The sequence below is a fragment of the Eumetopias jubatus genome, unplaced genomic scaffold (assembly GCF_037043125.1).
Source record: "Eumetopias jubatus isolate StellerSeaLion01/CBP00866 unplaced genomic scaffold, mEumJub1_p1.0 scaffold_6, whole genome shotgun sequence".
Taxonomy (NCBI): domain Eukaryota; kingdom Metazoa; phylum Chordata; class Mammalia; order Carnivora; family Otariidae; genus Eumetopias; species Eumetopias jubatus.
In genome coordinates, this window is record NW_028274812.1 from 97,653,010 (window position 1) to 97,671,123 (window position 18,114).

The following is an 18,114-nucleotide window of genomic DNA, read 5'->3' on the forward strand; positions in this document are numbered from 1 at the left end:
GGACACCGTGCTAAGTGCTGGGGATGTAGATTTAAGCGTGATAAAATTCCCGCTCTTGATGAGTGCAGACGCTGGTAGGAAAGTCAAACATGTAAATAGGTATATCCGGTGTTGTAGTCCACAGTGGTTCACAAGATGGGAGATTATATCAGACACACATAGGGAGCTTTTCAAATTACAGACAGTCACCCCCAGGGGAAGGTACTGCACTGTCAGTAATTCTCACTTCTTTGAAACCACTACAACACCTATTTAGCAGTGGAAGGCATGTAATTTAAGTCAACTCCCTGGCATTTTCCATATAACCCTTTCCCATTCCAGATCCCTAGAACCTCTTCTGTATACAATATCCTCGGGCAAAGTAAGTCACCATCTAACCTTCAACTGCCACTTGCTTGCTAATGACTGAAGTCTGTATCTGCAGCCCAGATTGCTCTGCTGAGCCCAAAACAACTGACTACTGGTGGATATCTATCTTCTGGATGATCCACAGGTTCCTTGTTTGCAATTAAAAGCGACACTTAAGGAGGAGACCCGGGTCGCTGCCAACTGACGCCCCACGCGGGCCCGCATCCCACCATGAAGTTTCGGGCCAAGATCATGGACGCGTCCTGTCTGAACCACTTCACGTGGGTCAGTGCCATGATAGCCAAGCTTGCCAAAACCTGCACGCTCCGCATCAGCCTGCAGAAGCTGAACTTCATCCTCTCGGACAAAGTGGCCAACGGAGGGGTGAGCATGTGGTGTGAGCTGGAACAGGAGAACTTCTTCAGTGAATTCCAAATGGAGGGGGTGTCTGCGGAAAACAAGGCCATCTCTTTAGAGCTGATGTTGGAAAATTTATCTCGAGCGTTGAAAATGGCCTGGAATGCCAGAGCCTTGAAGATCAAGCTGACGAATAAACACTCTCCCTGCCTCACGGTCTCTATAGAGCTGTTATCTGTGTCGAGCAGTAGCCGCATTGTGACATATGACATCCCTGTTAAGGTTATTCCTAGAAAATTGTGGAAGGATTTGCAAGAACCTACAGTCCCAGTCTCCGATGTTAGTATTTATTTACCTGTCTTGAAGACGATGAAGAGCATTGTGGAAAAAATGAAAAACATCAGTAATCACCTTATTATCGAAGCAAACCTAAGTGGAGAATTGAACTTGAAAATAGAAACAGAACTAGCAACTCACTTTAAAGACCTGGGGAACCCTCCGTCAGCCTCTGAAGATGCCTCTCAGGATAGAGACCCAGAGCAGATGGCTGAGGTGCACGTAGACATCCAGAAGCTCCTGCAGTTCCTCGCTGGACAGCAAGTGAATCCCACGAAGGCCGTGTGCAACATTGTCAGTAACAAGACTGTCCATTTTGATTTGCTCCATGAAGACGTTTCCCTGCAGTACTTCATCCCGGCCTTCTCCTAGACTGCCTTGCGGCCCGGGAGCGATATGTCCTCACGGCCACGCAAGTCTGTACATTTTACTTCTCTTCCCTCCGTGATATTCTAGCTAAAAATCGAGTTCATGAAAGACAGTTGGATAAACATACTACTTTATATGAAAAAAAAAAAAAGTGACACTTAACTCCAGGCCCTTCTCCCTTCTTCTGGTGGACCTATTCCTCCCGTATCCCCCACTGTCCTGAAGGACACACAGTTTGCCCAAACTAACTACCTTGGAGTCATCCTAGACCCTTTCTGTCCTTGCATCATTTTTAGTCAGCCACCAAATCCTATAAATGCTGTCTCTGAAACCCACAGTATATATCCCCAACTCTCTATTCCCACTGCCCTGATCCTAGTTAAAATCTGCAATAATCTGTAATCATTTTTTTCCACAATGATCTTCTTGTCTACTTCAGAATGTTATTCTCTCTAAACTATAATGTGCCTTTCCCCCCAGTAAATCTGGTGATGTCATCCCCAGCTAAAATTCATCTAATGATTTGTCCTCCTTCCTCTTAACCCCAACACCCACAACTGTGTCTTACTCTTTTTTGCTGCCTGATCAGTTCTGGAGCAGAGTGAGGGACTGATGTGTCCTGGGGAAGGAAATTATAGCAGTAAAGAATTACAGAAGAGATCATCCTGCATTGAAGTAATTTATAGTCTGATTTGGAAGACACCAGAAAAGTCAAAGAGATTACTGGTTATTCAGTGATCACTTACTGAATAGCTGTGATGTGTCAGGCACCAAGTCCGTTGCTCAAATGCTGTGATTGAAATGCATGGTTCCTTGAGCACTGGAGCTGGGAAAATTGCAACATTATTAATAAGTTTTGCACCTTTGCGTTGGTATCAAGTACTACCAGAGCATGGAGCTGGAGTTGTGACTTGAAGGTGGAGTAGGAAGCTGCCAGGCTATGGTGGTCTGCCTGCAGAGATGAGGGATCCAGAAGTTACAGCACTAGGAAGGATGGTGTTGGAAAAATAGAAAGCGGTTCATTGCCACAGGAGGGTAGGTGCTCGGGAGGGTGATCGAGGGGGCATGAGAGCCAAGGGTTAGTCTGAAGCATTTGATAATTTATTCACTCACTCATTCACGTGTCCATCCACAAATACTTATCAAACATCATTTCCAGAGTTTCCTATTAGCCCTGGCAGCCCCAGAGAGCTATGCCTGTGTCCTGGCTTAAGTCAAGAACCTAAGGGTCACCTGTAGGTAGATACAAATTCTAAGTGAAATCACCATTGGTCTGTCGCTCCCCTTTCCCCAACCTCTACTGTCAGTCCCCATAAGATGCCTTTAAACCCTTAAATATTTCTATCTACTGTGCCAGCCATAGAGTAGAGATGACATCCTATAAATGAATTAGAATGAAAGAAAATAAACCCAATTGAAGAGAAAGGGCTTCAACAGTTGCACAGAAACCCCTTCGCTACTATAAATATTTAGCACAGGAAGGCCACACCCTGCCACATTCAGTGTGTAGTTTTCATGTTCTAAACTCTCAGTGTTCAATCATTACTCCTGTAGTGGCAGTCTTTTCTTCTGTTGCATGGGAGTTTCCCTCTATTAAATAAGCCTCTCTGTTGGAAGAATGCTTATGGCAATGACTATAATTACAACCCAGGGCTGAGCTGGAAAATGCAGTGATGTGACAGCTTTTGTGAGAGGAAGGGTAGAGAAAGAATGAAAGCTTGTAATTCTCTTGGAGGTATCTTGAAGTCTGACAGTAGCCCTGCCCTTATGATGTAAATGTGCAGTGACCCAGAGACTCAGGACAGAATAAGCCAGGCAGACATGCCAAGTCCCTGCTACATGGTCTACCAGTCAGCAAGCCAGAAAGACATGGCACAGTGCTGAACTCTCTGCGACTTCTTTAAGGGGAATAGTCTAGAATGGTTGTTCCCCCCATTTTGGAATAATGTCAAAATGTTTCATTCGTCATATGCAATGAGGGGTTTTTTACACATCATTTGAGAAAATACATAGTGATTCGAGCAACTACACATTTGTTATTATGTTGAGATAAATGTTTCATTAATTACACTCACATTTATAGATACCTGAAAAACAGAACATATGTTTTTTTAAAAAAAAAAGAATTTATTCCATCTGCTAACCAAGTTTGGCCCCTTATGTATTTGATGACATTTGCAGCAGCCCAGAAATCTGTGATTTCCTTCTCCCCATCACTACCCCTACTTCAAGGTCACAGACTTGGAATAGTGTGTTCCTTACACTCATTCATTTGTTTAATTGAAGCTTTATATATATATATATAGTGGCCTACTATATTTTGGCCATCATGCTAGGGATCATAGATACAAAGTCAAATCCTACCCGGTACCTGGCCTTGAGGAACTTAAATCCATTTGGGGAGACAGCTATATAAATCTGTAACAGTACAACAGGCACAAAAGAGGATATGGTTGATCAGTTGCACTCAGGGGAGTTACTAGAAAAGCTTTCGTGTAAGAGGTCTATCTGTCAGCTATTGCCACAATAATGCCGCACAACAAATAAAGACACGATGACTTAATACTTCTGAGGCTTCTACATACAGTCTGCAAGAGGATGGCCCATTCCCTGGGCTGTGCTTGACTCCAGGCTTTGGGCTCCATTCCCACAGTTGCAGGTTGGGTTCAGATCTGCTCTACATGGTCCTCATCCTCCTTGGACCAGATGTTCTCATAGTGCATCACTAACAAGCAAGAGAGCCCGACAGTGCAACCATTGTTCCAGTCTCTGCTCTTGCTGCAGTCACTAAAATTCCATTGGCCAAAGCAAGTAACCTGGCTAAGCCCAAAGTCAAGGAGTAGGGAAGTATCCTCGACCTTCCCATAGTATGGATATGGATGCTACTACAGGGAAGTAAAGAACTGTGACCAAAAGTGAACTTACCACAGGAGAAACCTTTGATCTACATTCCGAGAGCTGGTTATGAGTTTATATTAAGTGGACCTAAATATCTGAAATATGAATCAGGAGAAATTAAGGAACCTTAGTGCACAGTATTTGGCCTGAAAGAAATGTTCTGACAGATAGGAGTTGGGGCTTTTCCGGAGATCCCTGCTCGGTGTCTGTCATGGAATATACTGGGGCCATTAGTGAGTGAAGATGCGCACAGCCTATGCATGCCAGAGCTAGAATGATCTGGAGGAGCTTTAATGAAAGACCTCATCCTGCTGATTCTAGACCCAGATTAACCATGAGAGGGCAGTGTTTTTAACCCAATGTCTCTGGTTTGATGACCATGAAATCTAGAAGAAAAGCAGGACTCACATTCTCACTGCCTTCTGCACTAACCCATTCTTCATGCTGTTGTCTTCAGAGTATTGAGGTTGTGGTTTGTATGCACTGGTTTCTTTCCTATTGCCACTGTAAACAAATCATCACAAATGTAATGGCTTAAAAACAACACAATTTTTTTTTAATTTTTTTACACAAATTTATTATTATTTATTAGTTCTGAAAAGGGTCTTATGGGCTAAAGTCGGGCTGTTGGCATGGCTGCATTCCTTCTGGAGACTCTAGGAGAGAATCTGTTTTCTTGCCTTTGCCAGCTTCTAGAAGCCAAGAGCATTCGTTTGGTTTGTGGTTCCTTCCTCCATCTTCAAAGCCAGCAGTGCAGCATCTTCAAAACTTTCTCTGACTCTGAACTTCTGCCTCCCTCTTCCACCTTTAAAAGACTCCCTGTGATTATATTGGGCCCACCTAGTTAATCCAGGATAATCTCCTTCTTTTAGGACTAGATGGTTTGCAACCTTCATTCCACCTACAACCTTAATTCCTCCTTGCCTCGCAACATAGGCACGAGGACGGGTTTGAAAGGCCATTATTCTGCCTCCCACGTGGTTGAGGGAGAGGGGGTGATGAACAATGCCTCACGTTGGTATTATGCTTTATGACATGCCAAGACTTCCGTTTCTTCATGCTCTCACTTTTGAATCAGCAGCATAGAAAGCCGAGAACCATTTTGTAAGTGAATAAATTGTAACTCAGATACATTCAGTGGCAACACAGGTTAGCATAATAGTTACCTGCTGCTTGTTCAATTACCTCCAGTCCTCTGAATGTATCTAACTTGGCCCCTGTCTCCCTCTGTTGCAATTATTTGTTACATGTCTGTCTCACCACCTCAAGGCAGGGGTGGTGTCATTTCATGCTCCCTGCCTTAGCAGTTAAGGATGGTGAAAGAAAAGAGTGTTCCTTAGACACTTACTGTGTCCATCATGTGCCAGGGACTCTTGATGTGATGTGCGACTTACTCTTACCCATCCCTGGAGATGAGTAAATGTGGGCTCAAGACCACCCAGCTCTCAGCACAGAACAGGGCTGGAATTCACACCGAGATCTGCCTGACTCCAAAGCCAGCCTTCTTTCCGTGCTTCTTATGGGCCAGAGGTCCCTCAACTGAGTTTTAAAGAAGAGACAGTGTGAACTATCTGGATTTAAATGTCTGAAATCAAGACTTATAGACACGTGGAGCAGTTACAATGCCATCTTTTTGTTTCTAAATGACTTTGACTTTTCTAATGGAGAAAATGTCCAACCCCCGTCTTGGTTTCAACAGCAGTGGGTTTGTGGTCTTGGTCAATTCACTGCCTCTCTGAGCTAGTTTCTTTTATAAATGAGGAGGTTGGAGTAGGTGACCTCTAAGTTTTATATTATATAATACCTATTTCAATTTTTATAGAAATACGACATTATAGATAAAATAAAGTGCCCTAATCTCATACTCTTTCTCACACTTCCCAAAGGAAAATTATTACCCTGAAGCTGGTGTGTAATCTCCTTAATTTGAACAAATACATTTATATCCATAACACCTTTATATGTTGTTTTGAGTATTTTTGAAACTCGTAAATGGCATCATGCAAGAAAGATTCTGTTAACAGTTTTTTTCATTCAGTGTTTTAGTTTTAAGATTCATCTGTGTTAATATGTGTACATCTACTCTATTCATTTTAGATAACTTTTTTTAATATTTGTATTTATTTATTTGAGAGAGAGAGAGAGAGCACATGAGATGGGGGGAGGGTCAGAGGGAGAAGCAGACTCCCTGCCGAGCAGGGAGCCCGATGAGGGCGATCCAGGGACTCCAGGATCATGACCTGAGCCGAAGGCAGTCGCTTAACCAACTGAGCCACCCAGGCGCCCTACTCTATTCATTTTAATTGCTGTGCTGTATTTCACTGTATGGCTATGTTTATTATCCACTATGGTAGTGAATTTCAATTTTTTTTTATATTTAAAAACAGTGCTGCACTGAACATTCTCCTCTAAATGCATCTGCTTGTTCCTGTGGGCTAGAAATACCTAGCGGGACTCCTCCAAGCATGGACCAAAGACAGTTACCAGTTAATGACTAGAAAGTACAGAAATTGAGAAGAAGCATTTAGAAACTTTAGAAGCAAATCACCTGAGTACTTTGATGTCTACTGAACTAATAATAAAAGAAAATTATTCAGGCTTGTATTTTGTCTGTTTTTAAGGTTCATTTGTTTTATGTTTTTACTGTATTTTACAAAAATATTGATCCTCAACAGGTTGGAATTTTAGCACTTGGTTTTTCAGAGAGCTAGAGGATCTTGATACGTTTTCTACCTAGAAGTGACATGTCTGACTTGACGAGTAGGTGCCTCTTTAGTTCTATAAGGTGTTAACAAATTGCACTCCGGAATGGTCAAACCAATTTCCAGTCTCATCTGCATTATATGAGACTTTCCTGTTTTCCCAGTTGCGTTGTCATACTTTAAAATCTTTGCCAATATGATATCTGTGGAAAAATATTTCATCTTAATTATAACATTTATCTGATTAATAGTGAAGTTGGACATTTATATGTTTGTTAGGTTCCCATTTGTGTGACTCTATTCAGGTAGATTTTCTCAGTTTGCAATTGTGGGGAGAATATGCCTGTAACAAGCTAGCTGTGGGAGGTAAAGTATTATAACAGGTATAACTGGTTTTGACTAGGAAAAGCCTAGAATAGCTAGTTTTGACTTGATGAAGGACAGGAAAAGCTTGTTGTAGCAAATTAATGCAAACATAGTTACTTTAGTGTCTTTCCTGGTATTTTGGGTTTTAGACAATGATTCAGTCATGACCACTAAGACACTTCAGTGGAGTGATTTTCACAGAGAATTCTGTACCTGTCATCTAGTTCTGATAGCCAGTGAGTTTCTGGTCCTAATGAGGTTGATGACACTGAGTGAGACTGAATTCACCTGTGAACTTAGTTATTTTCTGGAGCTTCGATCTGACCTCTCACTCACTCTACCTTTGACGTGGGTGAAAGAGCTGGGGAAAAGGTGTGGAGGTGGGCATGCTGAACCAGGCTTTCCCTTCCATTCACCCTGTAGTCAGCCTGTTTTTGTTTTTGTTGTTTTTTTTTTTTTTTGGTCTGCTCGTTCTTTTTATAACCTTTAATGAAAGAGGTGTGTTAAAATCTCCCATAATGATTATGAATTTATCTATTTCTCCTCTTTAGTTCTGAGAATGTTATTTCCTCTATTTTGAGGTTATGTTATTAAGTCCACACACAAAATAATTGTGATAATATTCCAAAGAACCACTCCAACAGGCAAGCCTGAGCGTTGGGCTATCCAGGAGACATGGAAAGACCTCTGGCCTTGAGTGCTCACATAGCTCATTTTCGCTCTGTTGTGCTTAGATGTTCGTGGCCTCCTTGTGGTTTGGTACATGCTTAACAAACTCCTGCACTGGGGCCTTTGAATTTTCCATTCCCTGCCCCCAGAACACCCTTCTAGGTGTCCTCAAGGTTTGTGTCAGTGAGAGATGCGAAGCACACAGAATTATGCCTGGTCACAGCAGTTACTGTAAGAGGAGGGAAGGAATGCTATGAGTTCAAGTGTAAGGAGCACTTCATGGACAGCCTAGAGAAAATCTGAACGGGGATGGAGAAAAGCATATTTTAGTAGTAAACCAACACATGGAGCTGTGAAGATGAGAGCTTCTCTAGAAACATCATAATGACACCAGGGTTCAGGTAGGAAAATGGTAGGTAGTAGGTAAAAAGACTGGAAAAATAAGTTGAATCACAAAATAAAGGTCCATGAGGACTAGGCAAAGGATTTTGGACTTTGCATTATAACTCCTCTTCCCAGACTCTTGACTTCCTTCCATACTAGAATATCAGATTCCTGAGGACATACCCAGAAAGATGCCCTGCACAGAACAAGCAAGCAATGCTCCATGTACTGGTGATGAAGCACTTAGGCCATGGGTGAGGTTGTCTGTGTCCAAATCTTGGTCCATACCTTCCTTACTGTATGGCCTTGGACAAGGTTCCTAAATGCTCTATACATCTACCTCCTAATCTGCACAAAGGGGCTGAGGTACCAGGCTCACTGGGTAGTTGGGAGGATTAGCCTGTTATATATAAATCACTTGCTATACACTTATACAGTAAACATTAGCTGTTATTAATTTAGAAAATTCCTAATTTCTTCATTATTTTGAATCTTGAATGATTCAAAATTCTGCCCTAAGGGAGAAATTTGTAAGTCGGGTTGGAGGAAGAGAACTTACACCAGCCCAGCCAACCTAATAATTATACCCTATGCCACAGCTCTTTCCAATTTCTTTGTGACAAGTATTGTCTCTGTTTCCAAATTTTGTTCAATCAAGTGACAACATGGCAATGACTGCTGGGATTTTGATCTGTTTCCATGACACCTAAAACTTAATAAATAAGGAAAGGGTGATTGAGAGGCGTTGTATTCTGATCATCACTTTGCTTCCAAGAGCTATTTCTCCTTGTTTCTCCCCACTCCCAAAGCTTAGCTATTCAAGGGATGGTTAGAAATCGGCTGTGTGTGATTCTATAGCAGTTGATTGTCCCAACAGATACATTTTATAGGTGACGAGTGCGGAACAGAGTACCTTGCCATCAAGAACAAGAAGTAAGGAGACTTACCTGGAGCAAGTAAAACAAAACCTGAAATGCAACATAGATGCAACAGAAAAGCTTTCCTGTTCCTGATTTGTGTTCTAACTTGTCATGAAGTGTGTGCTCCAAGAGCGTGATGGCATAGGTGGACAGCGCCAGCACTGAGACAACACTGCCACCACGAAAAGTCACTTGACAAATCTGAATCTTGCAAAGAGTTGCGCCATTCATGGCTCTGACGCTAAGATTAAATTACAACCATGCCCCAGGAAAGCAGACCTCTGCCAGGATCCTCCTCCGACTGAGTGTTCTTCATGTCTGAGCTTAACATTCTCAACACTCCTCTCGAGGTCTATTTTCAGTTGTTATATGAAGGATTAATGAAAATAACTCCTTCTAATGTGATTAATGTTTCAGAAATATGTCCCATTGTAGAATTCACTGTAGAAGACCCTGACTTCATAGAGAAAGGTCTTCAAAAAATAAGGTAAAGGAAATAAAATCATAGATGTCTGAGTATAAACATTGAAATTTTTTCTTTTGATATTCAATAACGAATCTTGGCCAATGAGTGTTTTTATTTCAAAAAGAAAGCACATGCACAGCAGCCTTCCTACAATGGTAGGAAACGACATAGCTATTTAAATATTGAATTAATGTGGGGTGCCTAGGTGGCGCAGTTGGTTGAGCACTGACTCTTGGTTTTGGCTCAGGTCATGATCTCAGGGTCATGGGATCCAGCCCCAGGTTGAGCCCCACATGAAGCCCCTGGGGTCAGGCTCTGCGCTCATCGGGGAGTCTGCCTGAGGATTCTGTCTCCCTCTGCCTGCCCCCCTACCGGGCTCGAGCATGCTCTCTCTCACTCTTAAATAAATAAATACATCGTTAAAAAAACAAATATTGAATTAATGCAAATTACGGTGTAAATGTTGGTATTGTTCACTTAGTGCAGAGATGGACTGCACATTTTACCCTTACTCAAGTCTCAGTAATATTTTCTGTTGAGCCATGATGACAAATCTGTCCTCTTTTTGGGGACCCAGTTTCCAAATCATTGTAAAAGAAGGGGGATAATACCACTGACCTCACGTCATTATTATGAAAATAGAGCAAAATCAAGTAAACAATAGTTTTACAACTATTAAGAGTATGGAGTTATTAATGAGTAATAGTACAAGAAAAGGAACACAATAAATTCCAGTCTTCTAATATGATCACATAAATACATGCATACATGCATAAATGGCTATGTATTTGTTCTTGTTAACTTGAAGCACAGCTTTATAGATCTATACCTAACAAAGGTATATGGGAATTTTACAATTAAAACTAGAGATTTTTCTATCAACATATCAAGCACTTTCTTTATTTTCTAAAACCATGATAGCAAATTTTATATTTACTAAACCAGAACATAACTAGTGGTTATTCTCGTGAACACAGTCAGGGTTCTATAAAAACAACAGGTGCAAGAACTCATAGACAGTCATTAATGGCAAAGGCTCTGAGGATTTGGACCCAGAGCTATAAAATACCACAGAAGCAGGTGTTCTAGGTATTCTTACGGCTCATGTGAGCACTTAGAAATATTTGATGTGGTGCATGGCAACCTGCTTAACGACGAGGCTGAACAAGACAGCTAGCAAGAGGATTAGTGACGTGCAGGAAGCTGGGGATTGGAGAACAGAAAAGGTACCGTCAGAGCCCCAGCTGCGGCCAAATCTGGCAGAGTGGCTTTCTGTGTTCCCAGGACCATTTGTTTGCTCTGGTGTCTCACTCAGATTCCCTATGTTCTCCACCAGCTGGACTGCACACTGTCTTTATACTAGGGAGCCCTTCGCTAGCTTCTCTCATGATTGGCTCCTTCTCATTGTTTAGGGCTCAGCTTGTGCTACTTCCTCAAGGAAACTAACACCTCCCAGTCCCCCTATTTCTCGGTAGCCTTTATTACCATCTGCAACCATGTTATTCAATCATTTGTTTACTGTTCACGGTGCATTGCTGCCCACCAGAAGGTGAGCTTTATAAGAGGAAGAACTCCATCCCCAACAGTTTCTGCGTCCTGGGAAACATCCATCAAACAACTGATGAATGGGGGCACCCGGATGGCTCAGTCCGTTAAGTGTCAGACTCTTGATCTCCGCTCAGGTCTTGAACTCAGGGTCTTGAGTTCAAGCCCCCTGTTGGGCTCCACAGTGGGTGTGGAGCCTACTTAAAAAAAACAAAACAAACATAAACCCTGATGAATGAATGAATACATTAATCTCCAAGTTTCCCGACGGCTCGACCATTTTCTCCTTGGTCATCTCTTCCCCTAAAAAACAGAAGTGTTGTTCTTGATTCACTGCAGTCCCCCCTTCCCCATTTTTGAGGTAACAGTATGTTAATGATGGCTGAGTCTCATTTGCATGTTAGCCAGTGAATATGACCACCCTTTCGCCTAACAAAATGATGTCACCTAGTTAAAATTCTTCTGTGCTCTGGTTCTTAGAGTGTATAGGGGTGTCCGTTTCTAACTATATAGACAATTGTAGTGCCTCCAACTATAAAACACTTAGAAATGCTGAATGAATTATACCAAACCTTCTTTTAAATGCATGGCTGAGGTTACAAGAAACTGTGGGAAGATATGAGAAAGCAGCCAAAACTGAAAACCAGAGAAACACAGAGGGTGTAAGTCCATGGTTGTTCTGAGGAGGAAGCAGGAGACAGAAGAGAATGTTCACCCAGTAGCCCAAAGCTTGGTGTATAAATATGCACGTGGAGACAGGAGATGCGGCCCAGGCCTCATGCAAGGCATGGAACTCAAAGTACCATGTTTTCAGAGCAAATATATGGGTTGCTGAAGAACCATGCCTCTAATCCAGGCCTCACAGGATCTTCACGAATAAAGGCTCACTGGATATAAACTCACAATCTAAAATTCTAAAACACAGGCCACGGTGAGCAAGACCCCACAGACGACACCACGAACAGCATGACTGGATGCCTAAGAGTTTAAGATCTAAAACACTAAGAATCAGGAGACAAATAAAACTGCAAAGATGAGGGGGGGGAAAAAGAAACAAACCCAAAAATGCATTTGTTGAAATTAAAAACTCTAAATAGACAGGTTTGGAAGAGCTAAGAGAGCATTGTCATACCAGAGGATAGATGTGAGTATGAATCACAGGGAGATTAAGAGATGAAAAATATGAAGAGAGATAAAGAGACATTGAGGACGAGATGAAATGTTACCCAGCAGGAGTTCCAGAAGGAAAATATATATATATGGAAGAGGCAAGATTGAAAAGGTATAATGACTAAGTATTTATATACTTATACTAAGTATTTTCCAAGATTTATGAAACACGTAGGTCATCTGATTCAGAAGTTCACAAAGTCCTGACCAAGATAAGTAAAAGTAAATCCACTCCTAACACACTGTAGTGAAACAGAATACCAAAGACAAAGATCTTAGCAGCAAAAGTCAGAAAAATGTACCCGAAATGTACAATGAGTAGATTGATATGAGAATTCTCAATAGCAATGCTGTAAGTCAGAAGATTGAGCACTCATATCTTCAAGGTGCTGAGAGAATATAGTCATCAAGCTAAAATTCTATGCCAGACTAAATTTCATTTAAAGTAATAATAATAATTGGGGGTGCACCTGTAACAAACTCAGGAAGTACAAAATTGAATTAAAATGGAAGGAGTGATATGCAAAAAGGCATAATAAGCAATTACTAAATAATTAGAGAATTCTAATAGGCCTTGATTGTATAAAGCTACATCATAATGATTGGCTTGCGATTTTAAAAAAGAGGATGGAATTGAAACAGGATGGAGGAGATTTGGCTGAGAGTGTTCTAAAGTCTTTCAGTTAGTTGGGAGGTGAGACATTTGTTAACCTTGAGAAGTTGAAAGGCACCTATGCACGATCAAATGTTAACTACCACCATTACCAATAGAAATATATATTTTTCAAGATAATAGTTTTCAAATCAATAGGTGCTGTCAAAAAGCTTGGAGTCTAGTACGGCTGACAAAGTATTTCATAGCACCAGAGCGGGCGTTCTACCTGCTGTATGAAGGGTCCTCCCCTCCTCCAAACAGACTTAGAAGTTTATTCCTCTCTCTTCTTGGGGGCCATGGACAAACCTCATGGAAGGTTTGTCTGCTTCGCCCTCTCCCTCTGCTCCTCCTCCCTGCTCATGCTTGCACATTGTAATGGCCGGTTTCTCAGTGCCTTCCTCACCATTATATCCCAGGGCCTGGCAGACAGCTGGTGTTCTCATGCTTGTAGAACGAATGGATGCAACTTACTCAAGGTCACACGGCTACTGAGTGGCAGATACGAATGAGAACTCAGATCTTTGCTCACCCAGGCTTGTTCCTTTTGAAAAAAAAAAAAAATGTTGTATCTGAAAAAAATCACTGTGTCCCATGAAAGCAGTAGCTGTTTGATTAAAGTGATAAGAAATCCAAGATCAAAATGCCAATGAAAACAGAAACATTCACATCAGTAACTGTTGCCAATCTTCTGTTTAAAGAAAATCCATACTTCGCAGTTTATGCTAGTTAGAGAACAAGAATCCTAGAACTCTCCCTGATTTTTCCAGGGAATTTGACCATATCTATCCCCAGGCAGCCTCTCTAGGAGCTTGCTCCCAGGGATAGAGAGAATCCCTACCCACCGGCTGAGAATTAAGATGCCTTGTTAAAATGCAGTGTGCCTTGAGACCCCACTGGTGATCAGCTAAAGAGGTGGAAGGTGGAAGGGCTGAGAGCTAGCTGAGAATTTGCTTTTGCAAGGTTCTGCACTGAATAAGCAGGTGAAGGAAAGGACTTGAAGGGAAGGCAGACGGGGAGGGCAAGAAGCTAAAGATGAAGGAAGATACCAAATACCTATTTCATAATTTTGCTCAGGCCAACTCCATTCAGATTTTCAGCCCCAACAACCCACATTTTAAAATGGGAAGTTCCACATTTGCTCTCCCTGATCTCACAACAAAATTAAAGAGTGGGAAGGAAGTGGAAGATCTTTTGAGATTCTTCGGTGGGCACCTGCCTTTAGAAAGAATCTCAAAGCTATGTCTCCATGCAGCATTTTCTCCAGCCCTTATCAGTCAAGAGCCAAGAGGGGCAGGTTATTGCAAAGGCAGCTTTCCATCAAGAGGAGGATGGTGACAGATGGCAGTAAGGGGAAGTATGGACTGAGGGTGGGCAGCCCTGCACAGGAGGGAAAAGGAGGCACTGAGGATGAGAGTTCGAGTTTGGGTTCCTCTCTAAACTTAACAGAGGTCGGAGTCTTGCTATGTCCGGGTCTATGCCTTTGGCAAAAAGATTAATGTTCTTAAATCAGCTTCTTCCCTCCCCGTAGATAATCCTTTCTCTCCTTAACCTGTCTCCCACGTGAAGAAACACCAGAAAGCAAACACACTTGCCAAAAGGACTAAAAGAGGTGTGTGTGCATGTGTGTTTAATGTGTTATCAAGAATGGACAGAGGAATTTGGGCGGCAGGAATACTGAAGTGACTAAGGTTAATTTTCTATCCATCCTTCAACTTTGAGGTACCAGATGAATCGCTCTTTTCTTATTAATTAATGTCTTCGATACTTTTCACAGGATTGTGGAGCTTTACCAGAGGGGGATTTCATCACTATCCTTAAGTGGAATAAAGTAGAAACCTGCAGGCTCCCAAGGAGATCTGTTTTTCCACAATTAGCATTTCAGTCGAAGCCTTAACTCTGCAAAAGGAAAGCATAATGTGGAACAAGGGCTTTTCTGCCCCTGGTTCTCTGGGGCTCTGAAGGAGCCGATTGTGATCTAGCACTGGAAACAAAACCGAGCTTTCTCTCTTGAGCCTTGCTGTTTGTGTTTGTTCAGAATGCATGGGCTAATACTTTGATCTGTGATCACCTACTTATTTCCAGGGACCTCCCTTGTACACATTTGTTGAGGGGAAAAAAATCTCCATTTTCTCACAAGCGGATTTGAGGTGAGAAGAACCCAGTTTGAGGTAAAGGTTTCATCAGGTAAACGTTTCAAGGCATTAGGGTGTGCATGCATTGCCACCGCCATTTGTCCAAGCAAACAGCTGTTATAAAGAGGGCCCCTTGCAAAATGTTACCTGTGGAACTGCTTCCATGCTTTCCTTCACAACAGATGCCTGGCATTAGTGAATCAACCATTGGGTTAATGAGAACTCAGGCTTGCAGCCTGTTCTCAGCTCATAGAATAAACACTGTTTTCCTTTGACCTAATTGCAAGATGCTCTTAAACATCATCATTCTGTGAAAGAAACTGACTACAAATTGCCTCATGAACCACATCGTCGACTACAAATTGCTTCATGAACCACATCGTCAGGACTCAAAATGTGCCTGCAATTTGGAGAAAGTGTTTGCAATTTGCCGACGAAATACCATCCACAGAATACCGTTCACAAGCCGTGGGCATATTCTCTCTGCAGATGCTGTGTTCTTCCTCATATTTTTCCTCATCTTCTACATAGCCCCTATCTGGGAAAGGTCAGATCAGAATCAGAATGTCCTTTCCCCTTATCAAGAGATTTTATGTGGTAGGTTCCATAAAGCTGCTGGCTTCAGTGATATTTTAGATTTCTCCTCCCAAACCCCAGCCAGTTTCTATCGTCATGATTGAATTAAGAAGCCAGCAAACAAATGCAAAATTACTACACCACCACCACTATCAACAACAAAACTCAGAAACAAAGTGACTTTCTTTAAGTCAGTGAGGCTTGATTAAACACCTGGGGGTACATACTGGGTCAACTGTTCTGGACCACATTGGGTTGTTATTGTAGACTTTTGCTTGAGTATTAACCTAAGGGACTATAATACCTGGAGCCTTACCAGACCTGATCTGCACAGGTGCCCCTATGCCTTATGGGAAAATACCTGGACACGGAGGGAGAAAACATTTAAAGGGGCCTGTGGGATGCTGCTAGGACCCCCAACATTTAGAGTGTTAAGGACTCTGATCTGAAACTCCCTTCCAGAGAGATCCTCCCATGTATGACTACAGGCCCTTAACCAAAGGACTGCAAGTCTCTTATTTAAACAGCAAATGAAGGCTGAGATAACAGTTGTGTATGTAATACACGGATTTATTATACAAACTGGAGTTTCAATACCATTCTGGAGAGCTTTTACATAGTAAAAACTCCGTCTTTGAAGGTGTTCTGCAACTGGGCCACCACTAGAGGGCGGAGCAGACCACTTTCGCACATTTCCTCCCGCAGAAGGTTGAAAGTTCTGACCCATGGGGCTGAAGACTGGGCAGACCTCTGCCCCTGAGAAGTCTCTTAACTTCACCCAGTGTGTGCATCACCTCTGAAGGTTAGGGGTAGAAGGAAGAACAGGCAAGCACGACATGAAAATTGCATTGAAATTTAGTATTTCATTGAAGAAGAGAATCTTGCCTTTGATCATTTTAGTATTTCATTGAAGAAGAGAATCTTGCCTTTGATCATTTCAGTCCTTTCCATATGTCCAAGCCTGGGGAAATCAATCCAAGCTGTTATTTCCTTCTACAGGTTTACAGTTTAGGCAGCAAGGCCAACATAGGTGAATTCATCAGGACACTCATTTTCCAAATGCAATACAGCTGTGAGGAGGAGCAGCTAAGTCAGGTTTGGGTGTGGCTCTTGAGCAGGCAGCATTTCCCCACAGACTTAAGGAGCAAAAGTGCTAGGGGCTCAAAGACCAAATCAGTAGTCACTGAGTCAAGGAGAAAGACAAGGCAAAAGGAAAGGGTTTTTTGAGAAAATGCTTTCAGTATTTATAGAAAAAATGACAGGGAAAAAAAAATACCCAAATACAAAATAAGAGAGAAAAGTCAGTAGCTAGTACAGAGAAACAGTTGTTGTTGTTGTATCTTTTTTTAACTATAAACTTTTCTAGATTTCAGAAGGTTTGGAACAAAAGCAATTTAGGAAGAAAACAACATGACCACAGTGCTGTGAAATAAAGCCATTTGAATACCATTCCTGTTGTGTGTGTAGGGGTACATGTGGGAACTCTGCAGGCCAGTCTAGGAGTCATGGTAGAACCTGTCTCCATTTCTCCAAAGTGTCTGCCTAATCCACCAAATGTGCCTGGAGTACATTGTATGTTAGCCAAGTGCTAATGGAATGGGCTAGTCCTGGCCACACCAAGGTCACTAGGGGAGCTTCCCAAACAAAATGTCCAGCCCCATCCCCCCTCCCAGTTGGGATTTAATTTTAGGAAATCTCTAGATTAGGGGCACCTGGGAGGCTCAGTTGGTTAAACATCTGCCTTCGGCTCAGGTCATGATCTCAGGGTCCTGGGATCAAGTTCCACATCGGGCTCCTTGCTCAGCGGGGAGGCTGCTCCTCCCTCTCCTTCTGTCCCTCCCCCTGCTCGTGCTCTCTCTCTCTCAAATAAATAATTAAGACCTTAAAAATTTAAAATAAAAAACAAAGAAAATCTCAAGATTATTCTAATGTGAAGTCAGGGTGGAAGCCTACTGAGTTATACAATGGTGATTTACAGAGGGAAAATACAAAATTCCAGTTAGGATATGGGCATCTTCACCTTCTTTTCTTGAGCAGCAGAAATGAACTAAATCTTCTATGTTAACTTTTTGTACTTTCAATGCCTGGAATGGTTTGAAGGGAAAATATGTTATTCCCCAAAAAATAATATTAAAACGAAAATGAATACACAGAGGATGGTGAATGTTTGCAAACTATTTCTTTTTACTGTTCTCATGAGTCTTTTTTTTTTTTTTTTAAT

General features: G+C 42.0%; 1 pseudogene; it reads left to right on the forward strand.

Moving 5' to 3' along the window:
* The first annotated feature begins 579 nt into the window (after window positions 1–579).
* On the forward strand, window positions 580–1,413 carry LOC114204639 (checkpoint protein HUS1 pseudogene; annotated as a pseudogene).
* Window positions 1,414–18,114: the final 16,701 nt, after the last annotated feature.